We start from the raw sequence: 22,381 nt of genomic DNA, 5'->3' as shown, positions 1-22,381 counted from the left end.
CACCTTCTCCTTCACCCATAGAATCTGTAAGTTACAAAGTTTATATGAAAGATCACACGATTTTATGAGACAATCCTACCTGTACATTAGACACGGAGAAAAAGACTTACTTATAGTTCAATATGTGATAAAGGATACAATTTGAATTATATTGGGATGAAATGTAACAAGTCACGTCAAGTCAGTATATCTGTACCTTTCTATTGTCTGTGTATATTGAGCAGCAATGACGAGTGTGGCGCCTGGAAGGGTATGCTTACTCTTCTAGACACCAGATACCCCCTTTCAATATGGAATACCTTTGATTGATATACTTTTTCATATGATAGTTCCTTAATTGCTACCAATGTATTACCAATTTGGATCGTTTGTACTTGTTTTTTTATTCACGTTTTTTTATCATTTGTCATGATTACATGACGTTACAACCTCAAATAATTTGATTAATAAATCACTACCAATAATTTTAAACAACCTTGTTGAAATATTATTTCCTTTTTCAAAATTCGATTTATTAAATCGAGGAAGAGTTTCAAAATGGTTGTATACTACGTTCGTGTACGGAAGCTCAAATACGACATAATTTTGTAGTTTTGAATTTCTAATTTGAAAAAATAATTTCTAATTTGAAAAAATAATTTCGTATTTGAAAAAAATAATTTTGGATTTGAAATTTGAATTTTGAATTTGTAAAAATAATTTTGAAATTGTAAAAATATTTTCGAATTTGAAATTTGAAATTAATTTGAAATTTGAATATTGAATTTTGAATTTGAAATTTGTATTTTGAATTTGAATAAATAGTTTCTGATTTTTTTTTGATTTTTGTGACTGGTGTGACTATGAGAAAAGGGATACAGAAACAAGCCTGGTCACTCTGAGCAATGGTTTCTTATGGAGACATTTTATTAAGCGGCTGTATCGCCTCGGAAAGGCCATATCCGGTCCCTTAACTGCCTTGAATAAAACGTTGAAAATTAACGATTACAATATATAACTCCATCCTCATGTGGTCATGACAATCAAATTTGCGGCACCGTGGGATCTTGGGGTGGGTCAGACTGGATGCACTAATGGTAAAAAAGGGCCGGGTAATATCACCATGCAATATGTTGCATGTGCCTGTAAAAAAAAGCAACATTTCAGATTCTTCAAAAGCATAGGAGGTTTTGCATGAATTGAGTTTAAATCGTCCTTTCCCAACTAATACAGCTCACAAAATGAGTTACATATCTGGGTCAGGGTCAAGTAGTCATGGCAATTTTCGGATGACATTTCTGGCAGGGAGGATATTAAATTGATTAGTGATTTAAAGCTGATATATAAATTTGCTTTGACAAAATCGACAATTTCGATTTACCGACCACATGACAAAATGAATTGAAATGAAATGGAGTTTTACAACCTACTTTTTTCACCCTTTTAAGCTAATGAGGCAAGGCCCTGGCCATGCAGTGTGCAATAAGGGAAATTTTGCCAGGATAGCAGCATTAATTTACTCTTATTTTCGATTTGCAACTTGCACAACCCTCGATGTAATGTCCCATCCGCACAAATAGACGCTTTTTCCTCGCAGCCATTCTAACCTTTATCACTGATAAATCCGAAGGTATCATCTCAACCCATGCCGGGATGGAACCCCGGACCTTCAGATTAGCGAAAACGCCTCTAACATACTGAGCCAACGCGATTGTTAAATGGACGTAGTACTTGAGTTTTAAACAGTTTCATTCAAAGCAATTAAGGGACCGGGCATGGGTTTCAGCAGTTTGGCATCCAGCCGCAAGAGGCAATGCAGTCGCTTAATAAAATTGTCGTCTACATAGGAAATCACTCTAGTCAGAGTGACCAGGCTCGTTTGTATAGTATATTATAGTCTTGAATACACCAGTCACTACAATAGAAAATAAATTCGAAATGATTTTTTCAAATTCAAAATTATTTTTTTCAAATTCAAATTTCAAATTCAAATTTCAAATTCAAAATTCAAATTTCAAAATTCAAAATTCAAAATTCAAATTCGAAATTCAAATTTCAAATTCAAATTTCAAATTTCAAATTTCAAATTCAAAAATACAAAAACATGTCGTATTTGAGCTTCCGTAATCGTGTGTGTTATTTCCTTGTAACCGACTTTTCTATAGAACCTCACAATTAATGAAGAACTTTACTCTGGATTAAGCTCAAATTTAACTGAATTTGTATATGAAATGAAATTAGCTTCACTCCAATTTTGCACATTGACACGTAACGGGAAATAACAAGAGGTTATTTTTAAGACACAGCTGAGCTACTCTCATCACGTAACTCCAAACTGTAAGACAATAGGTAAAAGAACTACTATTATTACATTACCTTGTACAGTTACATTGGTTCTTTTTTCTAGAGTTGAAGAACCGCCACTGTTTCCTCCAGTTACTTTACATATATACTCTCCTTTATCATTACAATCAGGATCCTGTATAACAATCTGTACAAAGGATGTTGACACAGCATCAATAGATGATAGAGAACCTGTTGCTGTATATTTAGGACTGGTTAATCCAGGTCCTAATTCTGGTTGTTTTTTTACCTCAATATTTCCCAAACTGTGCTCACTACTGACACCTTCTCTCAGTCTAGATATATCCATCCGATATACAGAAGTAAAACCTGAAGCAGTAGTAGATTGACATTTGATAATTAAATTTGGTTCTCCTGTCTGGATATTGGTACTTGGTCTGATTTCAAGTTGAGCTGATTTTACAACTGAAACATAAAGAAAACAATTGAAGTTTGAAATGTATTTTATTCGGTTGAAACACCAACCCGGAACACTAGTAAATGATTATATCGAAGAAAGTTTTTTTTAAACCTTATGGCTGAAATAAGAAACATTTAGTGAGTTATTTCTGAAATTGGCATGATTACTTCGGACTGATTTAGCTATCGGAATCCGTCTCTGATCAAAATTTGACATAAAATAGAATACTATTCTAATGTCAATCAAGTTGACCTTTCTATATATGATTGAGAGTCTCAGATCAATGTGCTGTCCCATATCATCGTATATATATATTATAACTAGTGTTCACAAACTATTTGAAGCCAAGTCAGTGGTGAATACATTTATAGAACAGGTCATATTTATTTAGCAAAGGACCATGAGTCCAATATTTGGAGTCCATTATTAATGATTTTAAGACCAAGTATAACAACGTTACCTAATAGTACGATGATATAAACATTTTTGTAATTTTTATTACAATTATGGGTGGCAAGGTGGTGTTGTGTTGTGATAGTTCAAACAGTACATCTTATACGCAATATCTGTATTAAGTATGCCATCGTGTATAGTTTTGTACAGGAAACAAATTTGTACGTCTGAACATCTTCCAACGAAATTTCTTTTGAGGCCGATGAATGGGGAGCGAAAGATGCCGAATATTATTAGTACTACAAATATAATACGAATTCTCACTTTTCCCAACCAAACTGATCTCCGTATGATCTCATATATAAAAAGATTACTTAAAGGGAAAGTTGCGGCATTTCCGAAGGTTGATTTAGACCTTGAATATATGTATATAGTCTTCAGAACTACTGAAACTGTACGAAACTTGCATGATTCCTTCAAATAGACCTCAAACAAGAAATTTAACTTTTTATTTATTTCTTTCACAAGCTTAACTTCTTTCTGAAATTTGAACACCTTGTTGATATAGTCTCTGACACTCTTAGAGACTGCCTGTAATAAACTCATTTCATCTATCTTAGAAACTGCCTGTAATAAACCCATGTCATCTATCTAAGAAACTGCCTCTAATAAACTCATGTCATCTATATTAGAAACTGCCTCTAATTAACTCATGTCATCTATCTTAGAAACTGCCTCTAATAAACTCATTTCATCTATATTAGAAACTGCCTCTAATAAACTCATTTCATCTATCTAAGAAACTGCCTCTAATAAACTCATTTCATCTATCTAAGAAACTGCCTCTAATAAACTCATGACATCTATATTAGAAACTGCCTCTAATAAACTCATGTCATCTATCTTAGAAACTGCCTGTTATAAACTCATGTCATCTATCTTAGAAACTGCCTCTAATAAACTCATTTCATTTATCTTAGAAACTGCCTGTAATAAACTCATTTCATCTATCTAAGAAACTTCCTCTACTAAACTCATGTCATCTATCTTAGAAACTGCCTCTAATAAACCCATGTCATCTATCTTAAAAAAATGCCTCTTATAAACTTATCTTATCTATATTAGAAACTGACTCTAATAAACTCATGTCATCTATATTAGAAACTGCCTCTAATAAACTAATGTCATCTATATTAGAAACTGCCTCTACTAAACTCATGTCATCTATCTTAGAAAATGCCTGTTATAAACTCATGTCATCTATTTTAGAAACTGCTTCTAATAAACTCATGTCATCTATCTTAGAGACTGCTTCTAATAAACTCATGTCATCTATCTTAGAAACTGCTTCTAATAAACTCATTTCATCTATCTTAGAGACTGCTTCTAATAAACTCGTGTCATCTATCTTAGAAACTGCTTCTAATAAAGTCATGTCATCTATCTTAAAGACTGTTTCTAATAAACTCATGTCATCTATCTTAGAAACTGCTTCTAATAAACTCGTGTCATCTGTCTAAGAAACTTCTTCTACTAAACTCATGTCACATATATTAGAAACTGCTTCTAATAAACTCGTGTCATCTATTTTAGAAACTGCTTCTAATAAACTCATGTCATCTATCTTAGAAACTGCCTCTAATAAACTCGTGTCATCTATCTTAGACAATGCCTGTTATAAACTCATGTCATCTATTTTAGAGACTGCTTCTAATAAACTCGTGTCATCTATCTTAGAAAATGCCTGTTATAAACTCATGTCACCTATCTTAGAAACTGCTTCTAATAAACTCGTGTCATCTATCTTAGAGAATGCCTGTTATAAACTTATGTCATCTATTTTAGAGACTGCTTCTAATAAACCCATGTCATCTATCTTAGAGACTGCTTCTAATAAACTCGTGTCATCTATCTTAGAAACTGCTTCTAATAAACTCATGTCATCTATCTTAGAGACTGCTTCTAATAAACTCGTGTCATTTGTCTTAGAAAATGCCTGTTATAAACTCATGTCATCTATCTTAGAGACTGCTTCTAATAAACTCTTGCCATCTATCTTAGAAACTGCTTCTTATAAACTCGTGTCATCTGTCTTAGAGAATGTCTGTTATAAACTCATGCCATCTATCTTAGAAACTGATTCTAATAAACTCGTGTCATCTATTTTAGAAACTGCTTCTAATAAACTCATGTCATCTATCTTAGAAACTGCTTCTAATAAACTCATGTCATCTATATTAGAAACTGCTTCTAATAAACTCATCTCATCTATCTTAGAGACTGCTTCTAATAAACTCATGTCATCTATCTTAGAAACTGCTTGTAATAAACTCATGTCATCTATATTAGAAACTGCTTCTAATAAACTCATGTCATCTATCTTAGAGACTGCTTCTAATAAACTCATGTCATCTATCTTAGAGACTGCTTCTAATAAACTCATGTCATCTATCTTAGAAACTGCTTCTAATAAACTCATGTCATCTATCTTAAAAACTGCTTGTTATAAACTCATGTCATCTATCTTAGAAACTGCTTCTAATAAACGCATGTCATCTATCTTAGAAACTGCTTCTAATAAACTCATGTCATCTATCTTAGAAAATGCCTGTTATAAACTCATGTCATCTATCTTAGAAACTGCTTCTAATAAACGCATGTCATCTATCTTAGAAACTGCTTCTTATAAACTCATGTCATCTATTTTAGAAAATGCCTGTTATAAACTCATGTCATCTATTTTAGAAACTGCTTCTAATAAACTCATGTCATCTATTTTAGAAACTGCTTCTAATAAACTCGTGTCATCTATCTTAGAAACTGCTTCTAATAAACTCATGTCATCTTTCTTGGAGACTGCTTCTAATAAACTCATGTCATCTATCTTGGAAACTGCTTCTAATAAACTCATGTCATCTATCTTAGAAACTGCTTCTAATAAACTCATGTCATCTATCTTAGAGACTGCTTCTAATAAACTCGTGTCATCTATCTTAGAAACTGCTTCTAATAAACTCATGTCATCTATCTTAGAGACTGCTTCTAATAAACTCATGTCATCTATCTTAGAAAATGCTTCTAATAAACTCATTTCATCTATCTTAGAAACTGCTTCTAATAAACTCATGTCATCTATCTTAGAGACTGCTTCTAATAAACTCATGTCATCTATCTTAGAGACTGCTTCTAATAAACTCGTGTCATCTATCTTAGAAACTGCTTCTAATAAACTCATGTCATCTATCTTAGAGACTGCTTCTAATAAACTCATGTCATCTATCTTAGAAACTGCTTCTAATAAACTCATGTCATCTATCTTAGAAACTGCTTCTAATAAACTCATGTCATCTATCTTAGAGACTGCTTCTAATAAACTCGTGTCATCTATTTTAGAGACTGCTTCTAATAAACTCATGTCATCTATCTTAGAGACTGCTTCTAATAAACTCGTGTCATCTATCTTAAAGAATGCCTGTTATAAACTTATGTCATCTATCTTAGAGACTGCTTCTAATAAACTTATGTCATCTATCTTAGAGACTGCTTCTAATAAACTCGTGTCATCTATCTTAGAGAATGCCTGTTATAAACTTATGTCATCTATCTTAGAGACTGCTTCTAATAAACTCGTGTCATCTATCTTAGAGAATGCCTGTTATAAACTCATGTCATCTATCTTAGAGACTGCTTCTAATAAACGCATGTCATCTATCTTAGAAACTGCGTCTTATAAACTCATGTCATCTATTTTAGAAAATGCCTGTTATAAACTCATGTCATCTATTTTAGAAAATGCTTCTAATAAACTCGTGTCATCTATCTTGAAAAATGCCTCTTATAAACTCATATCAGAATTTGTATTCGACTTAAAATTGATTCTGTCCATAAAAATATTGTCGCTATAAAAATCAAATTCGGACATTGTGTGACCACAAATCCACATTGAAAATTAGGACTACAATTCATATTTTGGAACAATCAATTGTTTTATGTCTCAATCAAAATAAATAGGACAAATTCCATAATCAAGAGTCAAGAAATAGTTCGAGGTTTACGACTCAAGGAACTTGGATACGCCATGGAACAATACTCATCTCTCACCCAACCGAAGATAACAACGCTATACTACCGATATCCCTACATCATCGTCCTTGACTCCGCCTTATTTACCTGCTGTAGCCTCTCCACAATTACCTCATTGATACTAATCCCTTTGATTATTACGAAAAAGCTCATCTTTGTTCTTACCTAAACCTGACCAGTTCCCTACTCTAGATCTATATATTTTACAATGTCGTGAAGAATATCATAATTTTAAACCTAAACCTATTTATCATTTTAATTTGTCATTAAGCGAGATGATAATGGACGAGTGGTTGTCGTTTGGCGTAAGGATCTTTACAGCCCCTCGACAACTTGCTAATATTGACTTCGGTTCCCCACAAGGACAGTCTTACGGCTATTTCCTACTTTTTTGATAAGAAACTTGATCTGAGTATTCCTAAATCAGTCATTCTCAGATTAACTGATCTAGTACTCATCGTTAACATATTTGGCTTCAACGATCAGTGTTTTGAACAGGTTGGCGGAGTAGCACTGGGTACTAAGATGGGACCTAGTTATGCTTGTCTCTTTGTCGGGTACGTGGAAGAATGTTTTTTGCTTCATACCAGGGTCCTATCCAAGAACTCTACAAGCGCTACATTGACGATGTTTTGGGTGCTTCTTCAAATTCTAAATCTGACCTGGAAGATTTCGTCAGTGCTATTTCACTTGCCCACTGTGCTCTTAATCTTATAATATCTCAGCTACTTTCCTTGATTTAAAAATCAGGATTTCCGATAACAAATTATCTACTACAATCTTCTATAAAGACACTGATTCTCACTCGTATCTTGATTATGTCTCCTCACACCAAACGTCTCTCAAAAATAGCATACCTTATTCTCAGTTTCGATGATGATTTCCAAATACGACTTGAGGAAATGGTGTCATTTATTAAGAAATATAACATAAATGGCTTTGTCGAAACCTTTCAGAAATACAAAGATGAATTCTCTGACATGCTCCCAGGGTGTGTTGGCTATGAAAGTATGCGAGTATGTGATACCAATAAAACATCGGAAGTAGTGTTGCTTCTTATAAAACAATCTATTTCAAAATACACAACACGTATTTTAGACTGTAGACCATATGAAGAAATGGTGTGGTTGCATATGAGTCTTAAACAATTTGGCTAACATAGTGTTAGTTTGTGTTTTTATCCCTCCAATCATATCTATTTTCTATGAAACCAAGGACATAATATGTAACATATCCCAAATAGAAGATTCTCTCGTTGCAATTCATCTTTATAATGAGATAAACGTTATCCTAGTAGGTGATGTGAATGCTAGAACAGGATCAGGGATAGGTTATATTTAACAAGATAGTGGGGATAATATTCCGAGTTTAGAAGCATGCTATGATATTATGAAAATTAACAACCAAACCCTGGACACCATACCGAAACACCGTATTAGGGACACAGAAACATATGTTGACAGAACAATCTAATAATTGTTAATGGTAGGAAATCATCCCATAAAGAAGGTGCATTTACCTATATGTTGTCAATAGGGAAAAGTGTTATCGATTATGTCTTAGTGTCATATTTTTGCGTTCTTGCTTCGTCCTTCACAAAACATTTCCCGATAGAATGCGAAATGAGTTTAAGTGCTGAGAATAACAATGCCTACCAAACAAAAAGCAAGATTGATGTGCGATACAACTGGAAACAGAACAAAGCAGACAAGTTTATAGACATTTTGAATAGTCAAGCGTTCTGTGAGAAACTTACAGATATTATGCAAACGCTGGATGTAGATCAAGAATATGGACTCTCCAAACTAAATGAAATTCTTAAATATGTTGGAGAACAATCTGATATGACAACTAAAGCGCTCACCCACCCTGTAAATCAACCGCGTTGGTTTGACTCAGTGAAGTTAAGTCAATGAAATGTGAAAAACTTAACACCTTCCGTATTTCTGACTATCAATACAATCTAGACAGGTATTTGGAGATTAACCGAATGTGACAAGAAGAAGAAACTCTATAATCAATCAGTCATTAGCGAACTTGGCAATGAAAGAGACTCTATTAAATTCTGGTCGAACGTACAGTATCTTCTTCAATCACACGATGACTATCAACCTATTACTGTTCATGAATGGTGTGGTCATTTCAAGAAACTGCTGAATCCAGAAAGTGAAGAAACTGATGACATTTGTAATAATCATGTATCTGACACCGTGTATTATCATAATGTTATAACTGATATTGAATGCGAGGAATTAAATTACCATATTACTTCAGGAAATACAATGTGCCCTACACAAACTTAAAAATGGGAAAGCGTGTGGGGATGATTTGATCCCCCCAGAGTTTTATAAATATGCTTCTAATCAACTTTACCTGTTCTCCATAAATTGTTCAATAACATATTTGACAGTGGTAATTTACCTTCATCGTGGTGTACGAGTCTTATTCGAATCCTACACAAGAAAGGGATACACCGAGAAATTTGGAATTTTGCTGATGAACATCATCTCAAAGATCTTTTGCTCAATTTAAAAAATAGGTAAGTTACATGGTGGGAAAAATACTATGTGCTTGCAGAGGAACATGGTGGTTTTCGACCAGGATACTCCACAACTGATAATATATTCGTTTTGAATTCCATCATCGAAAAAATACCTGTCAAAAACAAAGGGGTGTATTCTTACTGCTGTTTCGTCGATTTTTCATCTGCTTTTGATTTAATCCCAAGTTCCAAATGTTTTACACTCTTCCCAAAAAGGGTAGTTCGGGCTGAATGTTTAATATCCTGTTCAACAGCGTACAATTTGCAAGGTTAAAGCGAATGGGCAATATTCTAAGGATTTTGATTGTTTCTCAGGCGTCAAGCAAGGCTGTACACTAAGCCCATGGCTCTTTATATGTACATTAATGAACTGGTACTTTTGTAAATGCAAAATCTGGCGTATTTGTTAACCAAGCTATTGATGACATTTTCCTTTTGTTGTTTGCGAATGATTTATCATTAATGGCAGACTCTGTAGGTGGTTTAGAGGACAGACTTAATGTTTTAGATGAATACTGCCTAAAATGGAACATGAAAGTAGATCTCGAGAAAACAAAAGTAATGGTATTTAAGAATGGTGGTGTGCTGTCAAAACGGGAGGAATGGTATTGTAGGGGGGAATTGGTTGAAGTTGTCAGTCATTATAAATACCTTTGAGTGTTTTTTCTAACAGACTGAATTGTGGATTTAGTTATGTCTGGCTAAACCAGGGAATAGGTGATATTCCACAGTTTTTATCTTGCTTCAAACAACGTCTAAGAGATATCAATTTACAGACTTGGAATACCCTAGTTTCAAACTCTCCCTGTTGTTATTTTAACCGCAGGATTTATTGTGAGAAGTATTTCAGTAGTCCTCTGTCGTATAAGCTGTGCTTTTATTTGGCTAATTTGCGATGCTCAACGCATCTCCTCTACATTGAACAAGGTCGACCCCAGAGAACAACGAATTTGCAATCAAGTTGAAGAAGAGATGCATTTCATCCTATGCTGTCCGATTCTTGCAGATCTCAGACGAAATTTTCTAACGTCTTGGTTTAATAATTATCCCAATGAAGAAAAGGTTATCTTATTATTTCAGTGTGACGACTCCTTTATTACACGCTTATTATCACTTTATATAATGAAAGCGATGGAAATCAGAGAGGTAATTTTAAAAATGTGATAGGTTATAATCACAGGTTAATCTAATAGCATAATTTTATTGTCATTGTATTTATTGTACATTGTATTTATATTGTACAGATTTATTTTTGTATATACGTATTTATAATACCGTAGGCTAAAGCCTATGAATAAATGAATTGAATTGAATTGAAATAGGGGGCACACTAATTGAATTGGGGAGATACATTTTGTCTGATATCAAATTAAATAATTATAATATTGTACTTTAAAAAAGACTGTCTATAGACACAAAGGTTATGAACACAATGGAATATTCCATAATTACCCAGGTAGATTCAGATTTACGGACACTGTCGAGCCTAATAAGGTTTTTATTATTCTTTTAGCTCAGTGTCCATATCAGATTCAAGGAATTGAATTCCGATTAACGGCCATTGCTTTCAAAATTCAAGTATTTCTATGACAAAGTAAGCCAAGAGGTAGACAACACCACAGAATAACATGCCTACAGTAACGTGTCTACTGAAGTACATATTCAGTGGCGTTTCTATGGGAGGGGCCGATGAAAGACCTGCCTGTACCTCACCTAATGAAACGCCACTGTACATATAATGTATGTAACTAAAAGTTACAATGTTACCTACCTGTAATCACGTTTATCAAACAAAATACTGATAAATAAAACTTCATTTTGGATGATTTTCTTTAACTGATTTTAATCGACAGCTTTTAGTGAACGTTTACATATACGTCATCGATGGCTCTTTCTAAAGACTCTAAATGTAATAACACGTACGCAGTTTATTTTACTATTTTGAACTAGTTTACTTCCTCCTTACATTATACCTATATATTTGTTATACATCAAAGATCACCATGACACGAATCTTCTATCAAGCATATGCACCTCAGAAAATAGGCGTCAACTGAGCTGTTACGACAACGAAAAATTAGCTCAGAGCATGTTAGAGGGACAGATGCGCCATTCTTTTCGACCTATACTTTAGCCTCAGAAATGGGAATTTTTTTTAGCAAAGCCAATCAATAATAGTCTTCACAGCTCACCGTCGAAATTTGAGCCTTCAAATCCATGTGTGTCCAGAAGTATCCGCGTTTGAATGTTAAAATGACGACTCGTCGTTTAAAGATACTCTGTAATTCATGGAAAAGACATATATAGAAATATTAAAGTAAAGTAAAATTCTTAGTTTGAGATATTTGATTGGACTTTTTCTAGCGTTTTCTTCGCGACCAAGCCGATCTTACGGGTTTATTCTCCAGTCCTGTGCCCAAATGCGCCAATTAGTTCCATCGTAGTGACCATATCTGCGTCTCATATGCCTTCAACAGCAGATCCTCTAATCGGTCTTGCACCATGAAGGGTAAATAAAATATGTACTAACGATCCCAACCGCAAAACGAAACCTAAAATCCCAACAACATATTGGCGGAACATTAAAAGCAGATATTGAACTTGTTGAAGTACATCAATCATAAGTATTTCATAATGAAAAGTAGAATCAGTGGTAATCATATCCTGTCTGGCGCCACACCCGTCATAGCTGCTAAGGAAGTATTCGAGATTTGACTCGTTTCAGGTTAGAAAAGGTGCGTTCATCAATTTAAATACTTTTAACTTCATCTGCATCAAGATGTTGGCCAAATGACAACTTTTGCATTATCTTTGGAATGAGCGTGCAAAACTTTTTTCGACCTCTTTCTCGCCTTCTCACCTTTTCCCTCGCCCTTGACATCGCCCTTTTCCTCGCTTTCTCCTGGGCGAGAAGTCGAGTTTCGTCGCTTTCTCGTGGGCGAGAAGTCGAGAGTAGATATGGCCGCAGTCGGCTTCCATGCTTTCTTTTTGCTTTCTCACCTTTCTCCTCGCCTTTTACCTCGCTTTCTCGCCCGGTTTCCTCGCCCTTTTTTAACCTCGCTCTCTCGCCTTTTTTTCTTGCTTTCCTGGGCGAGAAGTCGAGAGTAGATATGGCCGCAGCCGGTTTCCATACTTTCGCTTTCTCAACTTTACCCTCGCCTTTTCGCCCTTTCCTCACCTCCTTCCTCGCCTTTCATTTAACATCGCTTTCTTGTCTTTTTCTTCACCTTTTTCCCCGCTTTCTCACCAGAGTCCTGAGTAGATTTAGCCGTATATTCCATACATGCATACAAAGTTTCAACATGATCGGAGCCTATTTGTTTGTTGTAGACGGACAAACTGATAGACAGGGGCGACGGCAATTTACGTGTGTATTTCGTTTTTTAATGGCTTTTATTGTTTATTATAGAAACTCCAATAATCATAAAGACTAGTACCATAACTGTTATCTGATTTATGAAATTTCAGAGCAGTTTTTTTTTAGCTTCCATAGTTTAGATTACATATTATGTGAACCTATGTTAACTTGCGACATTGGGTTTCAATGTATTGGGCCTGACAATACGTTTTCATTCACAGCCGTTCAAATCTATTGAAACTTTGATGTACCAAGGCCGGGTGGCCTCTTATTTGATACTATTTCCATATATATTTCCAACAGACTCTTGATATGTTTATGAACAATTTGAACAAACTACAAGAAGATCAACGATCAATCGATTAACTCCATTCAATATATGTATTTATATCAACCAAGGCACTTGACCAAGTTACAAGACAGAAAGTTACAAGACAGAATTTTACAATTATAATGATTACAATAGGATTACATTTAATCTGTATTCAATTGATATATACAAGTTTTTCTGAACACTGATTTTATATGCAATTATTTCAAAATACACAAATTATATAACTTAATTAATAATTTAATATGATCAAACTAAACTAAATAAAAGTGTAAGTTTGAGCTACAAACCCCCCGATATAGACGGGGACATGTAGAAAAGGCTCGCCATTCGTTAGTAACACAACTAAATACGAGGTGAGAGGGTGGGTAACTCTGCGGAGCTTCGTGGACTACTGCGGAGCTTCGTTGACTACTGAGTGTCAACTGGACTCACTCCACTAAAACATTTTATGCAAATGATGGAATGTAGTCCAGGCTATTTTTGGAAATCTTCTTTCTCTCTCCCTTTTGGGGTTTTTGCCTGCCTATTTTTGGGTAAAATTTGGTCTAGATTTGGAATTTGATGTCTGAAATTGCATTATCTTTCAGATTTGGTGAGATGATGAGAGACCTAAAGGCGGAAGGCTAATTCTAAAAATAGTCGTTTTGTGAAGTGCCAAACTCTAGCGGATGAGTATAACCGGTAGTAGTCTACTTTCAATTTTAGTAGCTCAAAATTTTCATGGTCATCATATAATGAAGGAGACATTGAGAATTGGTCAGGCTTTCATTCGACATATTGGAAAGCTTTCAACGAGATTTCTGGAAAAAGTTATAGAAGGTTGAATTTCGTGTTTTAACATGGGAAGAGATGGCAAATGAATTAGTGGAGTGAGTCCAACTGTAGCAGCAGAAGGGACGTAACTTAGATAGGAGAGCAAAAAGAGAAGCATGTTCGTTACGTGTAAGATAGTAAGTAGGCTATAAGGCTTAGTTCGTCTAAAACTAAATCAATAAATTAATTCCCACTCTCTTCTCAATAATGTATTCTTTGAAAAATGTCACCTACTTTGACATGACTCATTTCATTTCTTTCAAATTAATAATATATGTATGTTTAATAATTTTGAAAATAATAATTCAATAATCAGGTCATTTAGATATATATACAAATACTAATAGATATATAGTAATACACATAAAGAAATTTGAAATAAGAGAATCAATGAATATAAATCTATATTAATTACAATAGTTAAACAATAAATTATTTACAATAATGACCTGCAAGCGTCATACATTTCTCCATATAAATAGAAATAGAACTGTGTATAGCTGTTTTGTCTGTGTTACACAAGTTATGGAAATTTCTTGGACATGGATATAAACCTATAAATTCATCAGGGATATATTCGGATCTTAGGTCTAAATATAACTAATACAGCATGTATTACAATAAAATTTGGGTGATTAAGACTTGCATTGCTGTGCCACTGTAACTGCATGTATGTTTTAACAAAATGAAAACGTAATGTAATTTGTTTTGGCCATCCAAGCACTCTAGAAGGCATGGACAATATCCTCCTCCACATGATTTCAGTCAATTATATGAACCAAATAAAATAAAATTTAAAAACTGTTTTCCTACAAAATAACTCTTATCGACCAAATTGAATGTTTTATCCAGCTAAGTTTATTTGACTGGATCCAGGAGAAGGGATTGTAAGTCTGGTGCTGGAAAATATGGCTATATTGGACTCATGTATAAATTCCTGGGCAGGTGTGTCTTTTTTTCAAAGCAGATGGACTTGGGGCCATATGCAGCGCTCTTACCTTGACTAAAGTTGAACTTTGGCTAAAGTCAAAGTTAGGATGAAGGCTGTCATTTTATTCATTTGATAGTCAAATTTAAGCACGACTTTCGTAAAGATCGACCGGTGCATATCTAAAGTTCGACTAAAGTCTAACTTTAGTCAAAGTTTAGGTAAAGTACGAGCGCTGCATATGGCCCTAAATGTCATACTACAAAGACACTACTTACAGTTCACTGAAAACACAAACCTTTGCTTTATCAGTTAATTTAAAGGTACATTCTAAGGCCTTCGTCTATTTCCAGAATAAATCATTGCAGGTCTTGGCTCTTGGTCTGTTGATATCTGTAGTGATGTCAGTTCCTCTTTAAAATCATTTAATCCCAAGGTAAAATAGTCAATAATATCGATATTTGTGTCATGAGTCATGACAGCTGGAATTAGATGTTAATTCGGACAACTGACTCATCATATCCATGGTGGTCTGGATTTCAGTAACAAGGCAGTAATTGTCGGCCGATAATTTTCTAATGAAAGGACTACTCTCAACATTTTCTCCCACAGCAGACGTCTCATTTGGAAAATCACATCGCTTTGTTGATCTGTGGGGTTAGCCTCCATAAGGACGTTTCAATAAAATAATACCAGAAAATCCCAGTACAGCATAAGAAGAAGAGAAACAATATTTACAATCGCCGACTACTTTCAGTTTCGCATTACGTCACTATCAGAATCTATAGTCTGTATCAGATAAGCTAACAACGGTCAGCGCCGCTTGTCGTCATAATTTCAATGCACACAATTATGAAGACAGGTGAGAAATGTTAGGCAACATTTTTTGAGCAAGACTTGTATTTGGTTATTTGTTACTGGTGATTTGTTATTGAAGAAATGTCAAGTGAAACTTGTATCCAAATTGGGAACAATAAGTAGTAATACATAAATAGTAACTATTTAATATTTTAATAAAGTAGAATTATGCTTATACACAATATAACTATACAAATAATTAATTAAGAGAACGAATGTTGATTTGGGTGAACAAATATTGATTTTTTTGAACAAATCTTGATTTTGTGAAACAAATGTTGAACATGACCTACAAATGAAGGAGTATGAATTAAGCATTAAGGACTAGGGATTAAGGATTAAGACGTCTTAATATTGGACTGTTCGGCCTTCCATACATGAGAGCGAACATAATGTTTAAATAAGTTTAAATTTGTTGCTTATTTATTCGATTTATGTTTTTATACAGTAGTCATTCGAATGTATCATATCATAGTGAATTTTTCACATTCGAAAACATACAGAGGAACGATAAGTAAAAATAATAACTACAATAACAACATATTATATATTAAATATTAGAGATAATTTAGAATTAGATTGATGAACGAGGCAACGAGAAGAAACACCACAGAACCTGTAAAAGAAGAATAAATAAGAACATAATGAATAGTTTTAGGCAGTGCAAAACCATGGAAAAGACACTGAAGAGGTAATCATGTCTAGGGAGAGAGGGTCAACGAACACAACTTGTACAGCGGCTGCATTTTTAAGTAATACCTGGAATCAACTTCACAGTGTCAAGCTATTACGAACATTGTTTTAAAGCTTGACTGCGATAGCCACTTTTCTTGTATCACGGAATGCAGCGATTTCAGAAAGACTGTAAACATTATGGCTTTGTGTTTACAGAATTTCCGACGAGACTTCTGATTGGCTTTTTTCATGATACAAGACATGTGACTATTGTCAAGGTATAAGTAAGAAGTTCGTACTAGCTTGACATTGTGTAGATGCTATTCAATGCGGACAATGCAAATCTCATCGACCTATTACGAAAAAGCCTGGTTATCGACGTTGTGGAAGTTCAAAATCATTTAAAAGACAAAGACAATATTGTTTGTAACTAAAAGCATCTGGAACCACAATAAATGATTCTGTGGTCGACTTGACTTCAATTTAAACTATGATAATAGAAGTATAACATACCCGAATTGATAACACCTTCAGCTCCAGAACCTGTAAGTTATAAACAGTTTTATGAATCAATCTGATTAAATTCAGATCAGAATCGATTCGTTCCATTTCTGTTATCTAAGGGCTAATAACCTCCGCGTTAGCAGTTCCTTTATTGGCCGACCGAAAAACATACGGGACGCAGTTACTTTGATTACAATTTTAATATGATTTTGCTTAACGTCATCATCCGGACAAATGATAAATGTAGTGAAGATCTTAGATAATACATTACCTTGTACTCTCACATCGAGGTTTGCTGAACCTTTATAAGAGCCACCTCCACTTGCTCTTCCAGTTACATTACATCCATAAGTTCCTGCATCTTTACTGTTAGGGTTCTGTATAACAATCTGTAGGAAGTATGTAGAAACATCAGCTGTTAGAGAACCTGATACTGAATATTTAGGAATGGTTAATCCAGGTCCTAGTTCGGGTTGCTTTCCTGCTTTAATAGTTCCCAAAATCTGCTCACTACTGACACCTTCTCTCAGTCTAAGAAGATCTAACTGATATACAGAAGTTAGAAATGCGGACGGAGTTGGTTGACATCTAACAGTTAAATTTGGTTCTCCAGCTTGGATATTGGTACTTGGTCTGATGTTAAGTTTAGCTGATTTTACAACTGAAATATAAAGAGGACACTTGAAGTTAGTCGATCGGTTGGTCTTAGATGATTAATTATTATAGACTGGCCTTGAATCAATTCAAAGCGTTTGTTTTTGATATGGATATAGATTTTAGTAATCCATGTGAGAAACAGTTTGTCACCAAAGTTATCTTTAAAGGGGCATTCCGCTTTTTATACGCCACATGGAAATGTGGACGTATATTGCCGTCGCCCCTTTCCGTCCGTCCGTCCGTCCGTCCACATTTCTTGTATGCCCGATAGAGGCTACAGCTTTAATCTGATCTTGATGAAACTTGGTATGCATGTATATATTGATAAGATCTCGGTCAAGTTCGAAATTGGTAATAATCGAATGAACGGTTTCAGAGTTATTGCCCTTGACTTAGTAAAAATGCGTTAAGTTTGGCTTGTATGCATGATAAAGGCTGCAATTTTTTTTATCTGATCTTGATGAAACTTAGTACGCTATATATATTGATAAGATCTCGGTCAAGTTCGAAATTGGTAATAAACGGAAGAATGGTTTCAGAGTTATTGCCCTTGACTTAGTATAGACACGTTAAATTTGGCTTGTATGCACGATAAAGGATGCAATTTTTATCCGATCGTGTTGAAACTTGGTATGCATGTATATATTGATGAGATTACGGTCAAGTTCGAAATTGGTAATAACTGGATGAATGATTTCAGGGTTATTAATCTTAGTCAAATTTGGCTTGTAGGCAAGATATAAACTACAGTTTTTATTCGATCTTGATGAATATTTTGATAAGATCTTGGTCATGTTTGAATTTGGTAATAATCTGATGAATATTTTAGAGTTATTGCCCTTGGCTTAGTAAAAACGTTTCAAATTTTGCTTGTAGTCATGATACAGGGTGCAGTTTTTATCTGATCTCATTGAAACTTGGTATGCATGTATATTTCGATGAGATCTCAAGTTCAAAAATGGTAATAATTAGATGAATGATTTTGGAGTTATGGCCCTTGAATTCATTCTGTGCGTCTAAGTTGGCTTGTATGCCTGATAGAGACTACATTTTTTATTCCATCTTGATGAAACTTGGTATGAGATCTCAGTTAAGCTTGAAATTAGTAAAAATCGGATTATTGGTTTCACGTATTAAACCTCTACAGACTTTGTTCTCATATCTGACAGCTGGTAGTGGGTGTATGTTACCTTGCCTGGCAAGCTATCTTTTGTAAATCACTTGCATTATCAAAAACGTCGTAAATTATACATGAAAACTTTTTCTAAAGTATGCTATGATCAGACATGAGTTGACGATCTCAATGCTTCGCAATGATATATGAAGGATGTTCGCCGTGCTGCTGCGATGATCGCAAGGCATCACCAGACTACTCACTGAATGGCGACAGATTCACAAGAATGGGCAAACTTTGTGGAGATGCATTCACGACGTTTTGCCGCTAAAAGTACACGCAAAAGCAAAGCTATGTAGAACGTCGGTAAATATTTCCGACATCTCTTCAGACCGTTTGCGATAATTTTTATCTCATAATCCTCCGACGCCATATCGTACCATCTGTTATGTTGGAGATACTTTAGTCACTGACGTAATGGGACTTTTATGACTCGCGGTCGTCGATTGGTTGTTTTAGTTTTGTGAAACGTCGATGAGCAAATCCTTTTACAATTGGAAACAGTTATAGCGCCCCGTTTACACAAAACGTTTTCAAAATGTTGCAACAGCCAGAAAGAAAATGGGCCCCCCACATACAACTCGGTGTCTATTTACTATTGCTCCACTTTTTCTACAATTTTTTCGCTAACCATCAAAGGCATCACAAAAGTCCACATTTTCCAGATTCCTAAATTCCCGATGAGACTCAGGCTTCCCTCAAACAACTGTCAAAAATATTGTTTTAGTTGAGTTTTTATCAGGGTGTTTAGAACAAGTTTATGATTATAAAATAAATTTCTAATTTTACTTACCTGTAATTACATTCATCAAACAAAATACTGATAAATAAAACTTCATTTTGGATGATTTTGCTTCTTCACTCGACTTCAATCGAAAGTAATAACAAACAATTTACATTCGAACAATTTTAAAGACGCGAAATATGATTAGAACTGTGAAAAGCTCCGAGCGTGGCAACGAGACATTATCCCATGGGTTTCGAACCTTTTAAAACTTCTAACCTGTTAGCTTTCAACTTCGGTGCTTTTAAGCCTACAATTTTTGATCAAGAAATTAAAACTTTCGGGTATCTGATAAATATATCAAGTATATAATTAGACTTCAAACATGTCACCTCAAAATTCTCAATTTGTAAAAAATAATAGAGAAAAAAGTTACGTCTACGGGCTTAAATTTGTGGTCGGTCGAAGAGTTATATATTATATGATATTATTCATTGTAGACCCCAATATCGTCTTGGTTTGGTTTTGCCTAAATTTTAGTGCCCTTATATATTGGTATTGACCTTATTATCCACAGGCATCTGTTTCTATCAATAATTGACTCTATCTACATAGTATATATATGAGAAGGTCGCTAACGCTCGTCACGACCATCCCCGCTTCAGACGATTTTCTACCTGTTACCGTAATGGAACATAATCCCAACCTTATATGAATCGTTTCATTGAATATTTTCCCTTCACACAAAACCTATTTTATATCTCCCTCGGTGTTCCCCTTCATACTAATCTAACTTTTATTCAATAAAAATACTAAAAATTTTACACCCATCGTTTCAATGTATCTACTTCCGGTTGATTTGGCAGTAAATATATTTCGGTCAATACGATTGGTCAGCTATAATTACCTGTCGAGTAAAAACCAAAGTGAAAGTAAAAGCATGGTTATTGACTTATCTATTTATTTAATTACTAAGAAAAAAGTAGTTATATCATTCTTTAAAAATATATAAGTAATGAAAATAGCAACACAGTAATTTTACAGCATCATTTTCTTTACAAAATAGATAACATTCTTCCCTGAAACCAGCCAATCGGAAGTAGATACAGTGAAACGATGGGTGTAAATATTTGTAATAAATTTTGTGAACAATAGTTAGATTAGTAGTAAAGGGAACACCGAGAGAGAATGTTAAGGCCATTAATAATATGAACAATCAAGGCCCTGTGTTTTTGAGAAATATGGCATAGCTCATGTTTTAAGAGATCTTTGTGCAAAATAAAACTACTTTACCATTTTCAGTTTGAGCTAGAGACGTTCCCGAAAAAAAAAAAAATCAATTGCATAACAAACCGTGACAATTTGATCCCAATAAAACGTAATCGCATTTTATTTTTTTCCCTGAGCATCAATTATGACACAGAAAAAACACAAGGAAAAAAGGAACAAGGAAAATTGTGTGCAAAGCAGTTTAATAGAACAGAAAGTCATGTGCATGGAGGATGTAAACACCTTTGTCTGTTCAGCTTGGTATAACAAATAAGGTAATATATGGTATAATGCACTTCTTTATTAACAAAGTTTCAACACAATTTACACGCGTCGTCAACAGAAAAAGGAGACGGTTATACCATAGGTTTTTGTTATAATATAACACATTTTATACTCTCCGCTTCTAAATGTCGTTCAAGTCTTATGTTCAGCATAGGTTGATGTCTTCTTATTCGATGGCTTCGGTCATTTGTCTGGCCTTAGGCATCGTTATGATATGAAATTGATTTTATTATCGGGAACATCTCTAGCACAAACTGAAAATGGTATGTCTGTTTTATGTCTGTGCTGGTCTCGTAAATGAAAATACAAAATGAAATAATGGTTCTACGAATAATTTTTGATTATCAAACGCATACCGTTTTTAAATTATGGTGGAGTCCTGAAAGGAGAGTCGTCAGTGTAATTTTGAAACACTGATAAGTAATAGTTATATACATGGTTTTCGAGGTATATGGGCTGCTACACATACACTTTTTAGAGTGAGGCTCCGAGGCGAATAGATTTAGCAGCCCACATACCGAGGGCTTTTGGTGGTAAAAATTCTCTAAAACTATCGACGCAAAAACTAGGTCGAACGACCTCTCATGAAAATCGGCATTATATGGCCCAAAAGCCAGTTCCGATATCCCATCCGAATAATACATAGGAAGATATGGATAGGGCCAGAGTTGTCGGACTAATTATAATATATTATATTTATATTAACCAAGACACTTGACCAAATGACCAACTACAAGTATATTGAATACCATTTTATTTTTTCTCAATTCAATAGCTACAAATAAAAGTTTTCATGAACACATTTTATTTTTATATTTTATTATTTGATGCCTGTTTTGGAATTGAAGTATTACAACTCAGCTCTCTTTTAACGTCTGTATAATTTATTCTTTTTTCTACTGCCCAACTTCATTTCATTATTGAAATCTTTACAAATGTATTATTTAAGCAAATCGTATCAACTCGGTTTGAAGGTAGATTATCAGGACGTGGTACAAATTAAATCGCCTGTTTGTTTGTTGCATGTTTACTTCCCAATAA

The 22,381-nt window shown here is 34.3% G+C and overlaps 1 protein-coding gene across 1 annotated transcript in view; it reads left to right on the top strand.

Moving 5' to 3' along the window:
* LOTGIDRAFT_249377 (hypothetical protein) overlaps positions 1-22,381 on the top strand; it is an 86,267-nt gene that overhangs the window by 15,060 nt on the left and 48,826 nt on the right. The window contains exon 4 of the mRNA XM_009052972.1: positions 15,104-15,118. The gene's annotated coding sequence lies outside the window, so the exon portion shown is untranslated. The remainder of the gene's footprint in view (positions 1-15,103; positions 15,119-22,381) is intronic.

The sequence above is a fragment of the Lottia gigantea genome (assembly GCF_000327385.1).
Source record: "Lottia gigantea unplaced genomic scaffold LOTGIsca_193, whole genome shotgun sequence".
Lineage (NCBI taxonomy): Eukaryota > Metazoa > Mollusca > Gastropoda > Lottiidae > Lottia > Lottia gigantea.
This window is presented reverse-complemented; position numbering and strand designations above follow the sequence as displayed.